General features: G+C 36.0%; 1 protein-coding gene across 8 annotated transcripts in view; it reads left to right on the plus strand.

The window, feature by feature from the left end:
* THRB (thyroid hormone receptor beta) overlaps positions 1-25,517 on the plus strand; it is a 234,447-nt gene that overhangs the window by 9,192 nt on the left and 199,738 nt on the right. For 4 of the 8 annotated variants that reach the window (XM_081932909.1, XM_081932903.1, XM_081932910.1 and 1 more), the window contains exon 1: positions 16,930-17,412. The exons of 3 other annotated variants lie outside the window; for them this stretch is intronic. The gene's annotated coding sequence lies outside the window, so the exon portion shown is untranslated. Of the gene's footprint in view, positions 1-16,929; positions 17,413-18,071; positions 18,161-25,517 lie in introns of those variants that run through there. One more of the 8 variants, XM_081932905.1, reaches the window with a different exon arrangement.

A 25,517-nucleotide genomic window follows, 5' to 3' on the forward strand; every position in this document is an offset into this window, starting at 1 on the left:
ATTATCTATTTAATTTGTAGATACCTGACTCCAACAACTCTTGGCAATTTAAAATAGAGAGAAAAGCACAAGAGATATACAGTATTGCTCAAATATAAGTCCATTCTTTTCCTAAAAGCTCCTTCAAAGCAGCAGACAACACCTCAACCATCAATGGAGTGTAGAATCTTCTGGATGGCCTACACAAAGCCCTCAGAAGATCAAGGGTTTCTGGCTTCTTTTTGTATCTTAACTCTCATTTTGTTTTGACTATAAGGCTGTCCTTAGGTCAAGTGCCTAGGACATATATGTTCATAAAGAACTATTCTCATGCTTTGTGTTATCTACATAGCTTTGTGTCATTTTTTTCTTATTTTAGGAGAAGTCCAAGTATAAACGGATGTGGGAAAACAGTAAAACAACTTGTAATCTGTTTATATGAGGTAACAAATCTGGTATTCTGCTATATCTGCTGGACCCAAGCATCCACCATTCCATAACATATATATTGGTATACTTAGATATGCCAATACGATCATATAGGACAGTGGTGGGCAACCTTTTTTTTCAACTGAGCCAAATCTCGCCAAAACCACGATTGAAATTTATTTGGAGAGCCGCATTTTTAAAACCGAAAATACATAGGATGGTACACTGTTTTTAGTTTCAATAAGTTTTTATTGAGAATATTCCGCATGCAAGTATCCACATAGGTGGGGAGGATACAAATAACACAACTAATAAAATAAAAACTTTAGAACGATATTATTTATCGATAACGTTAAATTCCGTAAAATTTGCCTTACAATGTAGAGAAAATTACATCCTGACAATGACTGACAAAGTCACAACCACTAATGTGAACATTGGCCTTGCATTTCCTTGGATAGTTTGAGTAAGTCAGGTTTGTATGTTGTTGCTTTTAATTTCATCTCCCTCTCCCACTTTCTTTCTTTTTTTCTTTTTCTTTCTCTCTCTCTCTCTGGCTCTTTGTCTCTCTCTCCCTCCCTCCCTCTCTGTCTCCCTCTGTCATTTTCTCTGGGTGTCTATCTGTCTGTCTCTCTCTCTCTCTGTATCTCTGTCTCTCTCTCCTCCTTCCCCCATCTCTGTCACTCTGTGTGTGTGTGTGTGTGTCTGTCTGTCTGTCTGTCTCTCACTCACTCTGTGTGTGTGTGTCTGTCTCTGTCTCTCCCTCTGTCTCTCTCCCCTCCCTCTCTCTCTGTCACTCTGTGTATGTGGGTGTGTCTGTCTCTCACTCATTCACTTAATCACTCACTCTGTGTGTGTCTCTCTCTCTGTCTGTCTATCTTTCTCTCCCTCCCTCCCCCTCTGTGTGTGTGTGTGTGTGTGTCTGTCAGTCTCTCTCTGATTCCCTCCCTCACTCCCTCTCTGTTCCTCTCTCTGTCTGTCTGTCTCATTCACACACACACACACACACACACACACACACACACTGTGGTCACCTTGTTGAGTGTTCCAATCACATTTGAAATGTGATTGGAACACTCAACAAGGTGACCACAGTGTGTGTGTGAGTGAGACAGACAGACAGAGAGAGGAACAGAGAGAGGGAGTGAGAGAGGGAATCAGAGAGAGACTGACAGAGACGAATCAGAGAGGTACTTTTAACTACCTGGCAGCGGCGTTTTGGCTTGGGGGGCTCCTCAGAACTTCCCAAGACTTCGGAGGGAAGTTTACAGCCCTCCCTCGGAACGCTTCGGAGGGAAGCTTCTTCAAAAGCCCTGGCGAGTGACAAGAAGTCTCCCAGGCTTTAATTTGCCGAGCTGTGCGCACGTGCCTGTTTTCCACGCCGTGGAGCAGCGGCAAGATTCTGCGCGGCGAGCGATGATTCCGGGGGCCATCCGGGAAGATGAGGAATGCGAGGGGGGATCCTGCCCCCCCACTGATGGCCCCCGGAATCATCGCTTGCCGCCCAGAATCTCGCCGCTGCTCCACGCCGTGGAAAACAGGCGCGCGCGTGCAGCTCGGCAAATTACAGCCTGGGAGACTTGTCTCGCCGGGGTTTTGCAGAAGCTTCCCTCCGAAGCCCGAGAGGAGGGAGGGAAGCGGGCGCCCGGCACACAGAAGAGCCAGATTAAAATGTTTAAAGAGCCGCATTTGGCTTGCGAGCCGCGGCTTGCCGACCACTGATATAGGAGAACGGTTGTTAGTATCTTATGTCATGAATGACAGCTCTGTGCCAGCTGCCCAGGAAGAAAAGATTCAAAATGTTCAGAGACTCTACCTTAATCAACTTGCTAATAAATGAAGGCTGCAAATTCCCTCACAGTTTCCAGGATTCTATATCTTACTCCTAATTCTTGAATTAAAATATCTTATTGAAATCTGTACTTGCTTTCTTCAACATGCCATTGTAAGAAATTTAATATCCCATAATTTTAGTTAAATGTGATCATCAGGATAAAACTGAAATTAGGACACTATTCCATATTCCTCCATAGTACATAAGACAAGAAAAACATATTTTCCACTTTCCAACTTATGGAAATATGCTGAATTTAAGACTATTCAGGAGAACAAATTTTCAATAGTCTAACTCTGTCATTACTTGATTTAAACAAAGAATATAAGCATTGGAGCTTAAATTTAAATCTAGAAATTTAATATGACTCTTCTAAACTGTCAATAGTATTTTTATAGCTGAAAAATTAGGGAGAGAATTTCTAAATTCATCTAAATTAAAATTAAAAATAGACATATACAGTATATATAGAATGAAAGTGCAGATAATATTAGCTGTACCAAAATGTTTAATGTAAAAGCATTATTTTTTCTCCAATATTCATTTAAATGAAGCCTATATATGCAAATCTACATTTGAAGTTTAATCATCTGAAATATACTATATATTTAGGTATTTTCAAACTAAATATATGAAGTTACTTGTCAGCACTATTGAAAGTGTTCAGAAAAAAAAACAATTTGTTTTTGACTTTGACCAACTTAATAGTCCCCCGAAGTATCACTTCATTCTGTATAATGAATACTACATCCAAAGAAGACTCCAAAAACTAATTTCTGTATGGGAGACTCGATCCATTAAGAAGTTAAGGACTGAGTGAAATCCTTACTTGCGTGTACTAAATGATCAATTTTGCCTTTGTACATATTAATATGTGCCAAGTACAAATAGATTAGTAAAGAGAAGGAAATCATATATACCTTTCCAATATAATATTTAGCCTTACTCCTAATAGTAATTGCATACATTTTTAAAGATGAACAAATTATAACCTATTTTTTAAAATTCCTTTAGAAAAAATAACATAATTTTTTTGTCTTAAATCCTACCTTTTTGATAGTGTGCCCTTTTGTCATTGCACACTAAGCACATATATACCTTTGTGCCTCCTGTACACATTTGTTGTAGGAAAAGAATCACAGACTGGTCTCAAAGAAACTTGGTAATCTCCATACGTGGGTATTAGATTTAGGGTGAGTTCCTAAGAGTTTCTCTGTCAAATTTCTTTTGTTGGGGACCATCTTTATTACATACAGCTTCCTATTGTGTATCTAAGTAGCCCTGTCTCCAATAAGGTATAATTTTGTCATCATTGTACTTATTTGAAATAAGGAGAACTTCTCAGAGTTTGTTTATTAGTTCTCGATTTCCAATTGATTACTAACTATGCAATCAGTATAATAAAGTAGATCACTAACACTTTGGGATTGGAAGGATAATTTGCTAAATACATTGTTTTTGTGCCTAATATGTTTTTATGTGAGATATTAATATATGACATTATGAATAAAAATAGTCCTTTTTTTGTTTGAAAGTACAGACTGTTCAAGATTTTCTTTGAATTTTCACAGCAAGACATCAGGAAATTTGGAAGGAGAACTGAATTTCCATAGTCAGACATTTTTGTCTCAACCACAGCATAAATTTTCTTTTTGTAGGGAACAATTGCATTATGCTTTTAGTTAATGAAATAGTTGATTATCTATGGTAAAATGCTGTTGGATTTTTGCCCATGATAAGTTGAGAAAGTTATTACTTTGAAACAGGCTTACACAACATGTAGCCCACAGGCAATACATGACGTGGCAACTATATATGGCATTCTTCCACATTTTTATATGCTTGGTCTTATTTGCCTCAGCCAGCAAAACCAGTTTATCTCAAAATCATCAGATTGCAGTGTATAGATAATGCATGCTGTATATGATCAAAGATTGCATATGTACATTCCAGTGATAGGGGCTCTAGAAAAAATGAATTACTTTTTGTAGATACATGAATGGGAGCTCGAGATTGCAAAACATAATATTTCAGTAGCAATGTGTAATTTTCCATAATTGTTTCGATTCATACAAAAATAATGTTTGCAATCACAAATATTTTTCTGTGTTTCCTAAAGATGTCATAAAAATTTAGTAAAATGGTGTATTGTTTATTTTAAATAGAGAATTGTTAATTTTTTGGTGAAATCTGACACTTCCTGAATTGCATATTTCTTTTGCAGATAAATTAAAATTTCTACAAAGGCTAATACTACTACTAAACATTTATTTGCAATCATAACCTTTAAGAAAATACATATAAAATTATAGCAATCACATCAGTTCAGTACATTTCATTTAATTTATTTATTTATGTATTTATGAGAGCTTTTGTATCTTCCTTACAGCCATTGCAAATAATGCAACTTGTTTTATTACACATTTGTCTTCATCTGACAGCAAAAATAGCTTTTTTCATTCTGAATTAGATTGATTCAGTAGGGGTGTAATGAATCTTGTTCTGGCTTCCTGATAAAGCTTGAAATGTAGTAAGTAGTGGATCAGATCTTCTACCTGTATGTTGTTACAGACGCATAAATGGAGAGCAGTTGGTATTCCTTTGTAGCTTTCATCCAATAAGCTGTTGGCATTGTTTGGAAGCAAGGTTCTGTAAAGGCTTGTCTCAAGCAATGGGGTGTGAACGATTCTAAATAATGTGACATTCCTTGTGCTTCTTTTAAAAAATCATTCCACTTAACTTAAACTTACTTAGCTACTCTCAAGATTGTCTAACATCTTTTTTAAAAAAGTAGTCTTTCTTAATGTATGATAATTTATGTCACACAGAAGTTTATGATCTAATAAGAGTGTGAAAGTAGTTTTAGATACAGATTCATCTATCTGTTCCATTAGGTTGCTTGTTAAGATACTTGTTTTGCCAAATAAGTATCAAGCTTAAAGGCTACTTTTCCTATAACATAAGATTATCACTTTCTTTACCCTTATATTTATTGATGGCAAGCCCACTTATAATTTCAATATCAATGCTAATATGCATAAGGTAGAGCTAAAGTTGATCTTACAAATTTATTGGAACCTCTTTTAATCTAGTTTACTGAAACTCCCAAATTGGGGCTCATATATCAATTATGCTATTGTCCCCCACCCCCCGGAGATCTTCAGTGCTGCAGTGCTAAAAAGGCTGTCCTCCTTTTTGATTAAAATGTGCAGCAAATGGCTGTCATTGATCTCGTGACTGTTGTTCTTATTGATGTTATATGTCAGGGGTGTCAAACTAGAGGCCCGGGGGCCAAATCCGGCCCGCTGGGTGCTTAGATCTGGCCCACAGGGCCACCCTGGAAACAGTGAAGGACCAGCCCGTGGACACAGCCTTCCTGGTTCTGTTTTTGCTGGCAGAGGGTTGCAGGAGGCTGTTGCAGCCTAAAATGGAGCTTGCGAGGGCTGCCCACAGCCCTCCCAAGTTCCATTTTCATTGGCAGAGGGTTGCAGGAGGTTCTCGCAGCTGAAAATGGATCTCGGCAGCCCATTTTTACTGCAGAGTGCTCCGGACACCACAGGCACCCTGACATAAGTGATGTTGAGTTGGCCACACCTACCCTGGCATGCCCATCCCAGCTCCCTGAGGTCAAACACAACCCTGATGGGGCCCTCAGTGAAATCAAGTTTGACACCCCTGCTATATGTGTTTTCCATGATAATGTTTCACTAAAGAGGATAGCCAAATACTTAAATGACCTTCCTTGTTCTATCTACTTATCATCTAGGGCCCATCTATGATCCTGGTCTTTTGGCAAAAACAATTTCTTTGATTTTGGAATAGGTATCTATAAATATTCTCTCCTATAGTAAATGTCAAATTTGATTAGGATTCTTCTCATTCCAGTTAATGTTGTGAATATGAGTACTTCCTTTTCTTCTGAGCTTTTTTAAAATAAAACTTTATTAAAGGTTTCAACAAAACATAAATTATAAGGAAACAAAAAAGAATTAAAAAAGGATCAAAAAAGAACAATGTCTATGGAACTTCTCATTTATCCAGGTCATGGTTATCCCAAAGGTCCTTTTTCAAGAGGCAACTGGATTTTCTGGATTTTCTTTGAAGATGTTTCGCTTCTCATTCAAGAAGCTTCTTCAGCTCTGAATGGATGATGGGAAATGGAAGGATTTATACCCCTTACAGACAGCTGGACATTTGCATTCTTTTAGAGAGATGTTGAGGCTACCTGGTTCACCAAACATATCAACTCTGTAGACAGATACATCAAATTCACATGTGAAGATGTTAAGAAAAATAGTCTAGCCTTCCTGGACTCTGCAATAAACACTAAGGAAGGCAAAAGCCTTAATATTTGAGGTTTACAGAAGACCTATATACACAGATCAATTTTTACATTTTGATTCCCATCACCCACTGAAGCACAAAATGGGAGTCATCAGAACCCTACACCAGTGAGCTAAAGGCCTGTCTATAGTAAAGTTGGGAAGAAATAGAACTAAAACACATCAAAGAAGCCCTCAGAATATGTGACTATCCCAAGTGGGCCTTCATCAAATCTCAAAAAAGATCCCACAGAAGCTTCTCCATAACAGACAACGAAGAGAACATAAATGAAGCAATGTTGTCATTCCACGCACTGCAGGAATATCAGAAAAGCTCAGGAGGATCATCAGCCAATCCAACATACATGCACAGTTCAAACCCCAAAAGATACTAAGGCAGAAGCTTGTCCACTCCAAGGATAAAACACCCAGACACAAACTGAGCAACATGGTATATGCAGTACAATACAGTGAGTGATGTTTAGATCTGTACATTGGGGGAAAAACAACCACTTCATAAATTCATAGCACAACATAAGAGAAAAAATCCATAAGGATTAGATTCAGCAGTCCATCTGCATTAAAAAGACAAAGGCCAATCTTTTGAAGAAAGCAAAGTCCACATTTTGGACAGAGAGAAGCCCTGGTTTGAAAGGGGGGTCAGAAAGGCCATCTGTGTCAAAATTCAACAGCCCTCTCAACAGAGGAGGAGGGATACAACATTATCTATCTCCAGGCCTTTCAACAGTTCCAAGAAGGCTCCATAACTATTTGCACTACTCAGTTGACCCTGATGACACACATAAACCTCAAAGTGGCCTTAACTCATTAAAAGAATGTAAGTGGCCAGCTATCTGCAAGGAGTATAAATTGTTCCATTCCCCACCATCCTGTCAAAGCTGAAAAAGCTTCTTAGATGAGAAGTGAAACATCTTCAAAGAAAAACCAGAAAATCCAGTTGCCTCTTGCAAAAGCACCTTTGGGAAAAAGAACAATATTAGGATTGCAAAAAAGAAAAAAGAAAAAAAAAGCAAACTTCCCACTTTCTTTTGGAGGAAATACAAATATAAAATATATTAACTTCTTATTCTAAGATTAACAATACACAATAGTTCTATAATCATAAACAATAAATTCCCAAAATTAAAGTTTTATTTTTCACAGTTTCAAGCAAAAAGACCAAAGGGATTTTCCAAGTAGAAACAAAGGTAGAAAAATATTTCTTTAATTAATCTTTCCTTAAGTAGTCAGTTTCCCTATCTCAGCCAGTCTTAATAACTAATTTATTCTTCCATTCTAGGAATTTGTAAATATTTCCACTGCTGTGCATATAGAAATCACACTGCTTCATATATAAAGTCCTCTGTTGTCTTTCAATTTATTTATCCATCAACCCTAAAAGGAAATATCTGTTTCAATTATACATTTATTATGAGAATTCTGAGAATTTGATCCCAGTATTTCTTAATCTTTTTACACATCCACCAAAGATTATGAAAAGTACCTTCATGTTGATTGCATTTCTAACATATATTTGACATTTCCTTATACATCTTTGACAATTTTTCAGAAGTTAAATACCAACGGTAATAAAAAATCCATTTCAAATTACAATTCAATATAAATTTCAATCTTTTACTACAAATATTCTACCATTTATCAAACATTGTATTGTATCCAAAATGTTTTGCCTTTTTCATCATACAGTCTTTCACATATTCACTTTTCGTATTCATTTTCAATAAAAGTTTATATATTTTAGTGATAGGCTCATCAGTATTGCACAAATCCAATTCTGTCAGTTTTCTCTTACAAAATCATAGTTTTTGTCAAATTTAAATATTTCTGTCAACTGAACATGTAAACTCTAGATAAGTATGACCTTTTGTTTCCTATTCTTCTCTTGTTTTTAATTTAGCCTTCAAGAAAGTTTAATAAATCAGATAGATTGACCAAGTTTGTGCATCCCTTCTCTTCTTAAAAAACTTCTTGGGTGAAAACTATAAAGGAATTTGGGGAGACAATCTTGCTTAATTATACGTTCCAAATCTTCAAAATAAGAAAATGATTTTTAAAATCTATATTAGCTTTGTTATACGATAGACAGCTGTGCCACTTTTCTTCTGTGTTTCCCAGTGATTTCAGTTTAAAAATTCAGTGCTTGCTTCTTCCTAGAGCTTTCTTGATAGGACATTTTGACCTAATTTAAGCATTTAAGAAGGTTGCTGAAGCATGTACTAATAACCTGTTGCCAGTTTGCTATCAATTATTAATAAAACTCCTTTAGAAGATGTTATATTCTGAAAAGAGAATTTTGAGATCTAGAGTTAAAATGCTGTTGCAAGCACTATTTTGCTATTTCTTAGTTGTGGGAGGCAGTAGGACCATTATTAACAGTAAATAAATCATTTATTTGGGGAAAACATAATTGCTTTAGGTTCAGATGATCACTAGGTCCCTTTAGTAGTTGCCTAATTACATTTATAGTGCTTCTTCCCATTTGCTCTGATAGTGAGCAGGTAACACAATTATTTAGTGTTCTTTCCCTTCCCATCACCAACTATAGCACAATTGTTTTCCAGAATGGAAGGAGGTCATGCTGAAGTACAATGAATGTAAAGGCTAAATTTAAAATAAATGCAATTTAAATTAAATTGATTCCATCCAGATAAAATATTATTTACCATGTGTTTAATCATGTTTGCTCTCTATCATGATAAACATGATAATTCACTGGCAAAACTTGGAAAGACTCTCAGAACTATATATAGGGATTTGGGATCACAGATTTTTTTGTATGTTGGGATCAAGAAAATTGTCAAAATTATACTACTATATGTCCTTATTATTACACTAGATTTTATCAGACACAATAATACTCTGAATGTTATGTAATCACTTCACAGGCATGAAATTATATAAAACTTTATATAAATAATTAAATGGAAATTGTATGTGTTCTGCAGAAGCCACTTCCTAATTTTAAATATAAGTGTGGCTTCTAGAGAAATGAGGAAAGACAGAAAATGGGAAAAGTGAATGGAAGTGAAGAATAAGAATATTTCTTAAATAATTATTAGTGAGGCTGAGTTAAACCACATACTTTTCAGTGGAAATTAGACTGCTGGCTGTAATTTTTCTGAGTTTGCATTCTATGCATGCATAATGAGGGAAGCACAAAGAATTCTCTCCTCTCTCTTCTCCCTTTCCCTTCCCTCTTGTCCCCTCTCTTCCAATGTTAAAGCCAATGATGTCATTGATGACAAATGTTATGCTGTGTTTGTAACAGATTTTGTAATACATTTTAATTTGAAAAATATAAATGTATGCTCTGGTGTGTGTTTACTAAGCTTGTACATGTCAAAAAAAGTGGAGGGATTTTTATTGCACTCTGAAGTAATATCATACACTAGTAACCAGACTGATTATGGTATTGCATTCATCAATGTTACATTTCTACACTCATCTAGAGTGGGTGTAATCACCTACAATAATAACAGGACTGATTATGGCAGTGCATTCCTCATTGTTACATTTATACATCCATCTAGAGCAGTGATGGCGAACCTTTTTGTAAAGGTGTGCTAAAATTGTGCCCACACCCACAATTCAATGTACCCCATGCACCTGTGAATGCGTGCCCGACCTGCGCATGCATGCATGCCCCCCCCATGTGGGGGAGGGGAGTTTTAACCCCCAGGCTCCGGAAGCTTTTCTGAAGCCTGAGGAGGGCGAAAATGACCTCCCCTAGCTCCCCCGGAGGCCCTCTGTAATCCAGAAACAGATCATTCACAAACTTCTGGTTGGCCCGTTGGCCCTGTTTTTTGCCCTTCCCAGGCTCTGGAGGCTTTCCTGAAGCCTGAGAAGGGTGAAAATGGCCTCCCTTGGCCCTCTGGAAGGCCAAAAATCATGCACATGCCAGAGCTGACAGCTCATATGCGGGCAAATATGGCTCCATGTGCCATCGCCATCACGGATCTAGAGTCTGTGTATATAAAAGAGCAGGTAAATCGAATATTTTTGAAATTCTTCCCCATTTTTCTCACACATTTTTATATACATTCCTTACTTCTTCTTTAGGGGGAATTATCTGAAATATAATGGTATGGTAAGGAGAATGAACAGAAGAGAATAATATTTTACATTTTTGGGGGTAGTAGTCATAGTAATAAAAACCTGAAGAAGTATCAGTTGTAATAATTAAGGATTCTAGTTGCTATGGTGGTTACAGATAAGAATTGTAATTCAAAAATAATATTATTGTATGAATAACATTGTGCTGTATATTGAGAAATTATATCGTTTTAAACTTGTGTGAAGTATATTCTAAAAATTCATTCTGTTAAACACTTCATAATAAGCATAGATTCATAATTACATATTCTGTTTTGAGTCTAAAGTTATAATATGACATTAGTTTAGGTTGAGTAGAAGCTTTGGGTTTTTTCACTTTACATGACATGACCCATTAATTCATTTATAATGCAGGTTTAAATCAGCCAAATTCTTAGAAGTAAGGTAGAATGGAGGCAAGAACAACACTGATATAGTATGTTGTCCTGCGGAAGAAAATGCTGTAAGACTATAATCTTACACTGCTAGGTTTCACTTCTGTGAACAATGCGGAAAAGTAAGCTGACATTAAATAAATGATTTCTTTGTTTATAATATACTTCTGCATGTCTTTTTTTTGTAATTGCAAAACAATGACCAGTCATCATACTATTATATTATGTAGTTACTCTTCAATCCTTCGTTCAAATGGAAAGTGTTAAATAGTAACTCAATTAGTTTAATTTACTAGTTATTTTTTTTAAGTACAGGTGATATTTTTCATTTTTGGGTTTATACACACATTCAACCTGTATTTATGAAATGTTTTTGAAAAGCTTATACACGCAAATACTGTTTATTAATTTTTTTCCATTCCTAAATTCATACTGATTTCGTGTAGCTGATTCATTCTTGGCAGAAGAAGAGTTCAATTTATATTTTAATTTAGTCTTCAACATTAAATGATGTGAAATTGCAAGTACAATTTAACATTGGTTTAGTTCACATTTTAGATTACTCATTGTTTTTGTACCTAGCAACCATCTGAATCTTTCTTTCATTTAGCTAACAGGAATATATTAGATCTCAGTGTGAGTGTATGAAGAATCTGTATCTAAGAAAGCAATTAAGTAGTTAAGATCAATTCTTACGTCCTGTTCAAGTGTTGGTTATGTGCTTGCTCCTTGATATTACAGTACTTATTTCAAAGTATAAAAAAATAAGATGTTATTTACAAACAATCCATTCAATATTATATATTGGCTATGCAAAGTGAGTTTGGATTTTACGCCATGCTGGTTCCAGGACTACAGGTGAAACTTGAAAAATTAGAATATCGTGCAAAAGTTCATTTATTTCAATAATGCAACTTAAAAGGTAAAACTAATATATGAGATAAGACTCATTACATGCAAAGCAAGATAGTTCAAACCGTGATTTGTCATAATTGTGATGATTATGGCGTACAGCTCATGAAAACCCCAAATCCACCATTTTAGAAAATTAGAATATTACAGGCAATCAATAAAACAAGGATTGTACATAGAACAATATCGGACCTCTGAAAAGTATAAGCATGCATATGTACTCAGTACTTAGTTTGGGCCCCTTTTGCAGCAATTACTGCCTCAATGTGGCGTGGCATGGAAGCTATCAGCCTGTGGCATTGCTGAAGTGTTATGGAAGACCAGGATGCTTCAATAGCGGCCTTCAGCTCTTCTGCATTGTTCGGTATCATGTCTCTCATCTTTCTCTTGACAATGCCCCATAGATTCTCTATGGGGTTCAAGTCAGATGAGTTTGCTGGCCAATCAAGCACAGTAATCCAACAGTCATTGAACCAGGTTTTGGTGCTTTTGGCAGTGTGGGCAGCTGGAAAATGAAGTCAGCATCCCCATAAATCTTGCCTGCAGAAGGAAGCATGAAGTGCTCCAAAATCTCCTGGTAGAGGGCTGCGTTGACCCTGGTCTCAATGAAGCACAATGATCCAAAGTCCTGTTGCTCAGTGCTCCTAAGTCCTCTTTTCTGATGAGAGCAACTTTTGCATCTCATTTGGAAACCAAGGACCCAGAGTATGGAGGAAGAATGGAGAGGCCAATCAAGCACAATAATCCCACGGTCATTGAACCACTTTTTGGTGCTTTTGGCAAAAGTTGCTATTGAAGCATCCTGGTCTTCCATAACACCTCAGCAGTGCCACAGGCTGATAGCTTCCATGCTACGCCGCATTGAAGCAGTAATTGCTGCAAAAGGGGCCCAAACCAAGTACTGAGTACATATGCATGCTTATACTTTTCAGAGGTCCGATATTGTTCTACGTACAATCCTTGTTTTATTGATTGCATGTAATATTCTAATTTTCTGAGATGATGGATTTGGGGTTTTCATGAGCTGTACGCCATAATCATCACAATTATGACAAATCACGGCTTGAACTATCTTGCTTTGCATGTAATGAGTCTTATCTCATATATTATTTTCACCTTTTAAGTTGCATTACTGAAGTAAATGAACTTTTGCACGATATTCTAATTTTTCGAGTTTCACCTGTGTGTCCTATTTGGCATTGGACGGGATTGGGTGGCTACAAATGAAACTAGTGCCCAGTCTTAGGGTCTTCCTGTACTCATGACTCCTGCTTAAAGAACACTTGGCAGTCATGGCTAGAAGGGCATTTGCAGAGTTATTCCTGGTTTGGGGGACTATATTCTAATTACTCATCCCTAGTGCCTTCTGACTGCATTGCAGTTATGTATGCATCTAAAACAGCAGCTGTTACATTAGTTTTCAGTCTGTCTTGCAATTCAAAGTGCTGGTTTTGACCTTTAAAGCTCTTCATGGCATGGGGCTGGACTATTTGAGGGATTACCAATTGTGATTCTTACCTTGTTTTACCTTGTTTCTTGGGCAACTACACTTGACGGCCCAAGACTTCTGCCCTTATGGCCACCTTATAAAACACTATTTTCCCTGCGCCTAAAATGAGGTCAGCTCTATCCCATTTTATTTTCCACAGGTCTCTCAAGACCTGGTTTGTCAACAGGCCCAAGAATCTCAGGGAACTGGTGAGATCTTGAGGTGACTGTTGTAGATCAAATATCTAGTATGTGCTCTTTTAAAAAAATATAGCGTTTTTTATCTTTTTATTATGTTGGCCAGAGACACTAGGTCAGTTCTTCTGAGATCAGCAGTCATGTAAATAATATGTGTGTGGCCATACACACATACAAACATATACAAAGATACCCCAAAATAATTAAGGATTCAATTTTTATTGATAGCTACCTTAAATATTTTATTTTTAATTATAGTGAAGCTGCTTATAGATAATTTAAAAGGCCATTGGAAATGATGTCATATTAGATGTCAAAAATCATTGGTTTATTGATATCTCTTACATCCTCTTTTCACCAATCATGCTTTTCCTTTTTTCCATGCTAAAATTCCCCTGACATTGGCTTGACATTTTGTGGCTGCTAAATGAATGCTGGTTTTGCTTAGTTTGATAGGTTTGTAGGCTATGGAACAAGGTCCATATTTCTTTGCCAAACTAATATTTGATGTATTTTATGATTCCTAGAATCCACCAATATATCTCCAAATGCATCTCAGGCTTTAGAGGTTAGTGTGGAAACTCTGGGCTTCCTGGTCCAGTTTCCCGTATCTTTCATAGTCCTGAAACTTGTCCCATTTAGATAGACATATATTCAGATGTTTTGCTTGAACATTAATGGCTTCTTCCTCTAAACTATTTATTATTTTGGGATTATTTTATGAACCCTCAAAGCTCATTTCTCTTCTCCAGTGTATACATTGATTGAAGTTCTGGATGCTTATGATGATCCAGTCAAATCAGTCCAGTTCAAAATTATAGAAACTGGAAACAATGGCTTTGTTTCAAAATTACGTAGATAGTGACATATTTAGTTTGGTATTTTAGGAAATACCAAAGTATTGAATAAGCACATTTATAAAAGTAATTGATGGCTTGAAACTTATTAGTTTTTAATCTTTCCTTTGGTAGGATTTAGACTGAAGGAATTGAAATAAATATGTATTTAGATTAACTCACTACTAAAATATTCCATCAATTTCACTAATGAGGTTTAGTGGTTAAAATGCTAGACTAGGAGTGGGTAGATCCAAGCTGAAATCTTCATTCTGCCGCTGAAACTCACTAAATGACTCTCAACCCAACCTGCCTCACAGAATTGTTGTGAGGAGAAAATTAAATGAGGGGAAATTATATATGTTGTCATGGGATGTAACTCCAATAACTAAAACTAAGTGGCCTGATGTAGATTCACCCTTTGTTTGTTATAAATTGAAAAATATTGTACATTTTTAAAGATTTGTTTAATAATATAAACAAAACAAAGCTTTATTTATAGAAGTACTTATCCAATTTTATAATCTCTTCCTAACTACCTATCCATGTATAATTAAAGGATTCAGTCTTTAGTTAAAAGCATTCACATTTATTGTTACAAAAAGAAACAAAGGCTGTGCATATTTCAAAAATGATTCAGAAGAAGTGCTTCCATGTTTACATAAACAAAACACCTTTCTGCTATTTATCAAGGCTTTTTTAGACTGCACACAAATAAAGAAAATATGGGGATGCTGTTTCTTTAAGAAATTTATTCGTTTAAATGATGTTGGTATAAGAGCAAGGGGTTTTTTGAAGTCTCATCCAAAAGCTTGAAAAATGTTGGGCTACTTTAATGAATAAAAACACTGCATTTGTTCTCTTGTGAAGTCTTAAGCTTTTTTTCCTAATCATTTTTGAAGCTTGAACAACTTTATGGAAAGCTACCTAAACGTATCATACTTTTTTCAAAGAGCAAACTCATTGAATGGGAATTAAAGATTGATTCATTTGGTTTGGTTGGATAACAAATGTAAGTGTATGGGTCCTACTTATAAAGGAAAGAGAGAAATCAAATTTCAGATTGGAAGAAAAAATATTATGCATACAATTTTTAGAGTTAAGTACTTTGGAGACAATTTAGGATGATATCCTCTTGAATAAGAGGTAAGGATTGTTGCTTTTATATAGATTGAATAAGAATTTACACATAATAAACATGGTTTATTAAATATTGATTAAATATTAAACAAGTCCACAGTTTTTTCTCACACCTTTATATGTACTACTGATCCCCAGACTGTGTATAATTCAGTTTTTATTTCTGATATTTTCAGCTGACATAATATGAGTAATATTAATTTTACTTAAGAAATATATGTAATTTGGTGATAGATTTGAGGCCCTTGGGTTATGACTCACAGGGCTGAAATATTATTTTAAATATAGTACCTGAAATATTTAATAGATGGTAACTTCTTTCACATCAAAACAAAAACTAGATATGTATTCTGTCATTTGTGTTTAATGCTACCATTCATAGGAAAAAGGTAATAATACCAAAAATAACATTGTAGGGCTACTTATCATCGCTATTTTTGGATAGGAAGAGGAAGATATATAAATTTAATAAATCTACCTGAATTTTTGGAATCAAACCTTACAATTACTTAATAGACACTTCAGCCAGTCATTTAAATCTGTACCCAAAGTAATTGTTTTTAAGACTGAAAAGTATTAAGTATTTGAAAAGAGTGAAAATAAGTGTTTTAAAAGTTCTTTTCAATCTGAACTATTTTACAACAATTTAAATAAATAGATAAGATCAGTTTAATGTGTACACATAAAGCAACATTGTGGTATCTGTAATGGTTAACTTGTCTTTTTAAAAATTAATATGAAAGATTTTGGCAGTGTTATAGTACAATAGATACCTGTGAAAGGTACACAAGGGTATACTGAGCTTCCATTGTTGATTTTGTGGTTAGATAATTTCTAGATTATAACAGTTGAAGTTGGAATTTAAACTCTATCCCTCCTGACCATAATTTCTTAGGGAGTGGAAGGTTCCCTCTTTTGTTAGCCAAATAAATACATAGTTAAACTGTCCAGGTTTCTTGGAGAATTGTGGAAATGCTGAACTAACAACCTCACGAGTGAAACCTGCCTTGGTGGAGTTTGGCACCAGTTGAACGGACCACCTGGAGACATGAATTGCTTAGGGCAGGAAGGTACTCTCCTCTTCAGTTGATTCCTTCCGCTTGGAGAGGCTATCTCCAAATCTGCATTTATTCTCCGACAAAAATGATGCTGGAGCTTGCCAAAACAATCCCAAGGAAGTGAAAGGCTGGGGAGCGAAGCGAGCACTTCCCGGCGAGGCGTGTTACAGCGTTGAGCGTCAACTTTAGTTCCTGTCTGCTAAGCTTGAGTGCTAGAAAGGAAAGATGAAACATACCGACACAGAAGAGCACGTCGGTTAGCAAAGATAAAGGGGGCTGCCGTTTGTATCCCGGAGGGCTAGATCCACGTTGGCTGGCTCCTTCGTCCTTTGCGGGTTGGGCTGAGCTAGGCTGGGCTGGGCTGAACTACACTCGCCTCTCTCCCCCTTGCGTACTCGCATCTCCAGCTTTTCTGCACTGGTTGGGCGGGTGTTGCGTCTTCTTGCCTCTGCGCCTCCGGCTCCCGGTGGGGCGCGAGGGGAAACCAGGTCATCAACGCCGAGACAGAAAAACCGGCTTGGGAAGTGGGACTGATTTAGGTGCTGCTGCTGGCCATCAGGCTGGGAGGTCGAAAAGGAAACGGAGGAGTCTCTCCCACACCTCACTTCACCCGTACGGGCACCTTAATAACAAGCACCGATTAGGGAAGAAAACAGGCCGGAGCGGCAGCAACGATAACCCTTGATCCCGGTTGCAGAGTTGTTTTCGGTGAGTGGGTTTGCAGTTGTGTCAGGTTTATCTCCTTGGATTCTAGGCAGGAGTTCCCAGCTGGACTTGACCGAAATGGGAGCAGATGCGATAGCAGATGTTTGGAAACGGGGTATTTTTAGAAACTGGTTGCCCTGGGGTCGTCTGAAACGCACATTGGAGGGGCTACCTTAGCCGAGGGGGCGGGGGAGGAGAGGGAAATGGTCCAGGATCTCAGTAATCGTATTTCCAGGGATCTCGTTCTTCGGAAAGACATTGTTTTCATTTCTATGTATTTCAGCCGCGATCAATCAGCCGGGGATGGAAGAGATAAACTGCAGATTTCTTTTCCTCGCGCTGATAATGTACGTGAGCGTTTGTCTGTATTTCACTTTTTTTCCTTCCGAGAAGTGAATCGGGGTTTTCCACATTAGCTCTTGACAGAGTATGTCATCGCATGATTTTTCACTTTATTAAAAATACATTTTTTTAAAAAAAAGTCGCTGTCTCCGCCCTATGTATACATAGTTGTCTAAACTATGTTGCTTTTTTGTTTGTTTTTAATGTCTGTGGCATACTTAGTGCAGCCACCATGGACGGAAAGAGTGGAAGTTTCCATGATGAGTAAGTTATGTGACAAGGGATCTTGTAGGAAGATGTTCTTGCAGCAACTCGCGAGAAACGGGTTGCGCTGCAGATTGGGGGGAGAGACTCCGGGTGTCTGACATGTTTGTGTGGGTGTTTGTTGAAGATGCTTCGGAAAAAGACGGTGAGGAGTGGGTTTTTTGTTGTTGCTCTTGATTTTGTTTTAAAGTTTTCTAACTTGTGTGTCAGCTGAAATCTTAAACATGTATTTTTTAAAACTGTGGTCAGGGGGCTTTGTTTTCCAACAAACTCAAATCCTCAAGTAGAAAGATTTTACAGGATTCAATAGCTAGATTTAAAAAAAAGAAAGCAGTGGTTGATGCTGAGATCTTCTACAATTAAAATACGTATTATGTGATTTTATACTCCTTTTTCAGATTTTCCTCCTCCTCCTCCTCAATTTACAACTGTATCTAAAGTAGCAGCCTTAAAAATAATCAGCAATATTACATGTATTTCTCAATGTTCTGTGAAATGTCAAGAGCAACCTTGATGGTTATCCAGAGGCATTATTATATGGCTGTTAAAACAGCTTTTGGCAGCCTTCATATGTGCTGGTTTTAGTTCCATTGTGGCCAATAGGGAAATCTAACAATTGCAGTCTAATAATTTGAAACGACAAGTTCAAATATTAGACTAGGACTGGCAAGGTTGAAGGCCCTACTCAAGCATGTACTTTACTGGGTGATTTGAGCCAGTTTGTTTTCTATTTTGGCTTTACACTTTCAGAGAATCCTGGGAGTTATAATTCAAATTCATCTGAAGGAAAGCCTAGGAAGCCTACTACTGTAGGAGCAGAGTAGGAAGTTGAGTCTGGCTATCCCCATATTTAATCCAAGGCAGTTTTCTTGATTTGGAACCCTACAAATGTTTGGGGCTACAGCCTTTCCTTTGTAGCACAAAGCAATTATAAGGCAATATATCCAGAAGGGCTCAGATTGAGACACACTGACTATTGTACAAACAGTATTGAACTAAAGCTAATAGCATGAGAGTGATTTACAAGGATAATGAAAATAATTGTTTCTGAAGTAGCTGTCATTTTCTTTCCTTGTTTTGGTTGCTGCATAGGTTTGCATATAGATATTCATTAATCATTATGAATAACATCTGTCTAGTTTCTTCTAAAATAAAGTGTGATCTTATTGAAAGCCACTTCTTCTTCTTGGACAGTTTGTCCCAACAACACCCTTTTGAAAAGTATGTTTTGAGCAATCCAGTGATGAATTTAAGCATCAATTTAAGGAACATTAGGAGTTACTTTGTACTTAGTCAGATCATTGGTCCATGTACCCCGGTAATGTCAACATTGACAGGAGTCAAAGACTGAATTATATGATTTATTTGGTTTTGGTAGGGTGTATATAACATGGAAAAGTCTAGTTGTCAGTGTAACATGAAAAAATTAATGTCTTGTGATTTACAAATAAACCATGTTTGTGATACCCGAGCCATGCATTGCCTGACAATAGCATTCCAGGATTCCCAGCTGGAATTTTGTAATCCTATCTGACGATCCTAGTTATTATTTTATATGTAAATAATACCTTGAAGCCTTCCCATAGTTTTTTTCAGAATAAAGAAAACACTATGCTTCTTACTTTCAGTTGTTATGTTTTACATCTCCTAAACAACAAATTGATATCCAATTTTAAAATTTAAATTTAGCAATATTTTCCTCTTTATAAAATAGTCTAGGAATTACAATTGTAGGAGGCATTATTATAGTCATGAATTGCAAACAGAATTTATAGCATTCTTTGGAACAAGCCACAACCATTAAACTGGTGTAAGAGTGATGTAACACTTGTGTCAACAGATCCTGATGAGTTTACAGCACTTTGAACTATTATGGCTTCCTCAAAATGATCTTGTGAATTGCTTGCTGAGGATGTTTATCTTTTTAGAAATCCCTACATCTCTTGAAATTTCAGGAAAGAATGGCATTCCTTAGGGAAAGAATAAAATCTGAAGTGTGAAGCTTGTTTTGCAAAAAACAAAAACAAAACCAGTTTTCCTGCATGTTGTTCACTAGAATCAAATGGACACTGATTTGATTTATAGATTGAAACCTAAAAATACAAACCCATTTCTGGATCAGGATTCCTTGACTGGCTATTCTGGGATAAGAATGTGAACTGCGCCTATGAGTTAAAACTAAATACATAGATAGTTTTTATGAAGCTATCTGCTATTGGAATCAATATGATGAAGTCTATGATCTATTTTATATATGAACATTAAAAACAGATAATATTAACCCCAAAGTAAACCACCACTACTCCCAAATCATTATATATGCCAACAAAATTTTATACAAGATTCTTCATTCAGTTTACCTAGAGTTGTCAGCTCTACTTAGATATATCTTTCATCCCGAAATGTATGTATGTCTGCATTATACTTTGGTGTGCCTGTATGTATGTATGTAAATCTACAAAGAGACATATCTAGAAAGGGGAAGAATCAAGAATCAATTAAAAAAAAACTGACATTGGCTTGGCAACAAGCTGTGTAGTCACTTCCTGTAGCAACTTAGGACCAATGGTGTAAATGGTGTTCATAGATCTGAAAAGACCCTAAACCCTAAAAGAAGAGAAGGAAGAGGATGCTGATAAATTGCCTATAAAATCAATTGATAAAATTAATTACCCTCCTATCTACAAACACTGTACAATCCACTTAATGCAGAAATACTTACATGCACACAGTTCCTTTCATTTTACTGTCATAATAAAAAATGGAAAAGTACAGAATGGAATGATTGAATAACTATAGCCATCAAATAATTAAACATTTTCTGCCTTGACTTCCCTTTGAACATGTGATATATATATATGCACTATTAAAATCAAACAAATAGTAGAAGTTGATATTATCCCTATGAATTAGGCAACAGTAATTATTACAATGATTTCACAATACTGTGCTGATTCTAAAACCAGACATATTAAGGTTTAGAGATATTAAAGGAATATGGAATGGCTGTGATAATATACTGTGATATGTGTTAAATTATGTGACACATAAATACTAATAATTCAAAATCTTTGATGTGAGATGCTGAGGAAAACAGTTATCTAATGGTTCATAGTAAAATAAGACTCTGCCAGGTTTAGTCTTTGACTAAAAATTTTGAAGACAAGGCCATCAAATAGTTTACATTTAGTATATGTAATTGACAACATATTTAAACGTAAGCAAGTTGTTGACATCCAATACTTTTTGATAATCATTTCTTTTTTAAAAAAAATATTTTGGTATGATTCTTGAATGAAACAAAAGAGACTGTAAAATTTCAGTGTTTCAGAAGAGCTTGAGCTTGCAGTTAGAAGGGAAATAAAGGCCTACGGTTAAGAGGTATGTATGTTCATTGGAATTGGAAAAGTTTTGTGACATAATTAAAATGAATAATTTCATTTATTTTAATAAGCTATCTTCATGACAGAGGTATATTAACAAATATAAGAGGAATCGTGATTTTCACTTTGTTAGTCTTCATTATTATGAAATTATATATAAAGTAAATGCAACAGTCCCTTCTGGATAGGATTTAAAGGAAATACATATAATCTGTAATTTTTAGCATTATGGATGCTAGAATTAAAGTTTTTAAAAATCAGAAGTTGAAGCAATATCATATTTTTCACGAAGAGATGAAAAATACTGATTTAGAGCTAAAGACTTTCTGAAAATTAGTACTGTTTGAAATGTTCTAGATCTTCCCTTTTTGGTATCTAGAGAATTTGTCATAACATCCATTATATGTGTTCATGTTTTCTTCTTCACTTCTTTGGATCAGACATTGAAGAAATAACTAATAAATCCAGCAATCTGCTATATTTATTGAAAATGTGGTATAATCAAATATGCAATAAACTATATCATAACTTTACACAATGCATAATACCTTGCCATTTTATAGATTTTATTTTAATTCATTGTCATACAAATCTTAAATCTTATATTATAGAATCTTAAACTACACAAATAAATTCAGATGAAAATCTACCCTCAAAGCCTTGAGACATGATTTTCTGATATCTGTTTCTGATGTCCATTATGATTTCTTTTAAGAATACTAAAAAGGATCAAAGAATATGACAGCACGTGGCTGACCTAATCTGGGAAGATAAGCAGTGTTGGGCATAGTATTTGGATGGGAGATCATCCAAGAATTTCAGGTTGTAAACTGAAACTGGAAGTAAAACAAAAGCCTGAAAGAAAGTAAATGAAAACTGTATAAATGTATCCATGTAATTAATAAAACTTGAACACAGCTCTAGGGCATTCCTAAATAGATTCCTAGTTGACCTTGGCCGATTACAAAATTCTAGGTAAGATTCCACTTCCTTAATATTTGGATATATTAATAAATCACAACGTCATGTAAGTTGTCAAGAAAATTGTAGCTACATGTTTATAGAGTCATCTGATATGTAACAATTCAAAAGAACCTTTATCTTTTCCCTTTTCTTCTGAACCTAGATTTCCGAGTAGGTAGTAATTATCAAGAAAAAATTGATACTTGTATTCATTCATTGGAGAGGAAGGGATTACAAGAGAGTAAGTAGGCACCCAGTGGGGAATGTTGCTTGTTTGCCTAGCAGGTTTGCTGCCAGCACTTAGGAAGAAAACAGATTTGGTTCTTGTCAATTTTAGGTAACAGCTGCAAACCAACTTCTAACTATATAATCTTACAGAGATGAGCTTTTTCACTTGTGATTAGCACTTTTTGGGAAACAGCAGCAAAGCAGCTCAGGAAGAGGTAGCAATCTCTCAATTCAGGTGCTTAGGGGGAGAAAAAATGGGTCAGATACAGGATAATGTGTACCAATTGACTAATAGCAAAACTACATTGGTCATAAAATTACCTTTTCATCATCATTGTAACTGCAAATGGTCTCTGTTTGAAGCAGTTGGTAAACAAAGACTACCTGTAACATTGTAAAAATATGCTTTGCTTATTGAATTAATTCTGTATATGCCAGGGTAAGTAGCATAGTATCTTTGGATAGCAACATAAGTTGTTGCACATCAGTATTTGATCTGAAAGTGTGTCTCTCTATTCAGAATAAAACAAAGCTGACAGAGGATTCTGGAATCTGTTGACTGGTTATGGCTACCATTGTAGCCTTTTAGTTGTATTTGCAGATTTCAATATAAACCATTTGTCAGTGTATGCACAAAATTTCAAACGTTTAGTATCCTAAAAAAGTTGCCTTACTCTATTATTTATTTATTTAATTATTAGATTTGTTTGCTACCCATCTTCTCTTGAGGCAACTCTGGGCATCTTACAGCATTAATTTCATAATCAACATTAATTTCAATAATCATCTTATTAATTAAATGCTTGGAACTGCCAGGTGTTTCAAGGTAAAACTTGAAACTTACCTTCAGATTAATTCCATAGATAAGAGAAGAACTGGAAGATAATTTTGTATTGGAATATGCTGCTCTTCCAGAATATGATATGCAGATTGAGGATCCACTGATCTCAATAGACAGAAACATAATGTGGTAAGGTTGTTCATAGATAATATTTTTTTTGTCCCCCAATTCTGCCCCTCCCCCCCAATCATTTGGGAAACAAATGTACAAGATAGTTAGGGGAAATGCTCTTTTAGGTTCCACATCCTAAGTCATTTAGAATTTAGTGTCATGCCTTGAATTGAATGATTCATAGTCATGCCATTTTAATGGTTTAAAGATTAGAGTTAGATAATCCTATGTGGTTGCCTTACTTAACAATATGGTAACTGAACTCTGGAAAGCTACAATTTCTAGCATGTCTTCAAGAAATAATTCCACATAAAATAGTTTTCATAGCATTTATACCATGTAAGTAAATCAGTATTTTAAAAGCTGTTCTATTAATCACTGCATTTCTGTAAATACAATGAGATTTATTTCATGGCTAAATAAACAGCAGCCACCTATGGGTTAACCAGGGGAAAAAAATCAAATAATTTTATTATGGTCTTTGACTGGCTCTTACAGTGAAAAATAAAAATTGTTTGTCACAACAATTCACTGCTAGAGGGAAAAACAACAGGACAACAAAATATACAATAATAAATAAAATGATAAAAACAATAAAATATAGCTATTTAAAAGGTTTTTTTGCAATTGTGTGACTTGGTGATATGTGATTGTAAGGTAAGCATCACTTAAAAAATAATAAACGTAAAATGTATCAATATGTCCCTCAAATTTGGAAATTTGGGGAAATAGGAGCAGTTCTTGGGACATCATAAAAAGGATACTATATAAGGATATCGTATGAAATTTTAGCTCTCTTGATCCACAAGGTCAACATTTCTGCAAATAAGGAGACCCATGAAATCTTCCTACCAGCAGAAATCTTTCAAATTTATGGGAGGACATCAAAGTAGGCTCTGGAGAAGATGCATCTGTATTTACTTAAGATTACTGTATTTTTAGGAGTATTTTCGGAGATGCACCTTTTTCCCTCAAAAAAGAGAATGAAAATCTGGATGCATCTTATACAATGAATACAGCATTTTTGGCCTCCTAAACCCCCACCCTATTCACTAAAATGGCCATGCATAGCCTTTAGGAGGCTTCCAGATTGCTCCTAGGGGGGCTGGGGAGAGCAAAAATGAGCGAAAAGCAGGTCGTTTTTTGCTCGTTTTTGCTCCCCCAGGAGCACTTTATAAGCTTCCTAAAGACTATGCATGCTCTTTTTTTTTACAAAAACGGGCCCATTTTCATGAAAAACAGGCAGTTTTTGGGAGGTCTGCAGAGTTCAAAAACTTTTTTTTTAATTTGTCTCTTCAAAATCTTGGTACATCTTATACTCCGTTGTGTCTTATACTCCAAAAAATATGGTAGATTTTACAGTTATCTACCAGTTACAGTTATCTACGCCAGTTAAAATGTGGCGATAGAATTCAGGGGCAATTATGTTATTTTGACAATCAGTGTCCTTGATTGGTATGGTACTAATCTGGTACTGAAATGGTATAAGGCAGTGATGGTGAACCTTTTAAGCACCAAGTGCCCAAAGGGCACACGTGCCTCCGAACTGCAAGGCATGGGCACAAGCCTTTGCTCCCCGTACATGCACCCATGTCCTGCCCAAACTGCAATGCGTGTGCATCCCACATATCTGTGGCAGAGACCCGAACACTAGCTGGTTGGGGAGAGCACGCACATGCACAGCAGACACCAAAACAGAGCTGGGGCGACAGCATGCGTGCCCACACAGAGGGCTCTGTGTGCCATCTCTGGCACATGTGGCATAGGTTCGCCACCACTAGTATAGGGTCTTCTGCTTGAACAGGGGGTTGGACTAGAAGACTCCAAGGTCCCTTCTAGCTCTATTCTGATTGATTGATTGATTCTCTTTTATTATTAATTTGGCTTCATCAGAGTTAATTGACTTAAATATTCAGAAGAGAGGCCAAGACAGCATTGTTCCACACAGATACAATATCAATAAGATTAGTAGTTGT

The sequence above is a fragment of the Natrix helvetica genome (genome assembly GCF_964273705.1).
Source record: "Natrix helvetica genome assembly, chromosome: Z".
NCBI lineage: Eukaryota > Metazoa > Chordata > Lepidosauria > Squamata > Natricidae > Natrix > Natrix helvetica.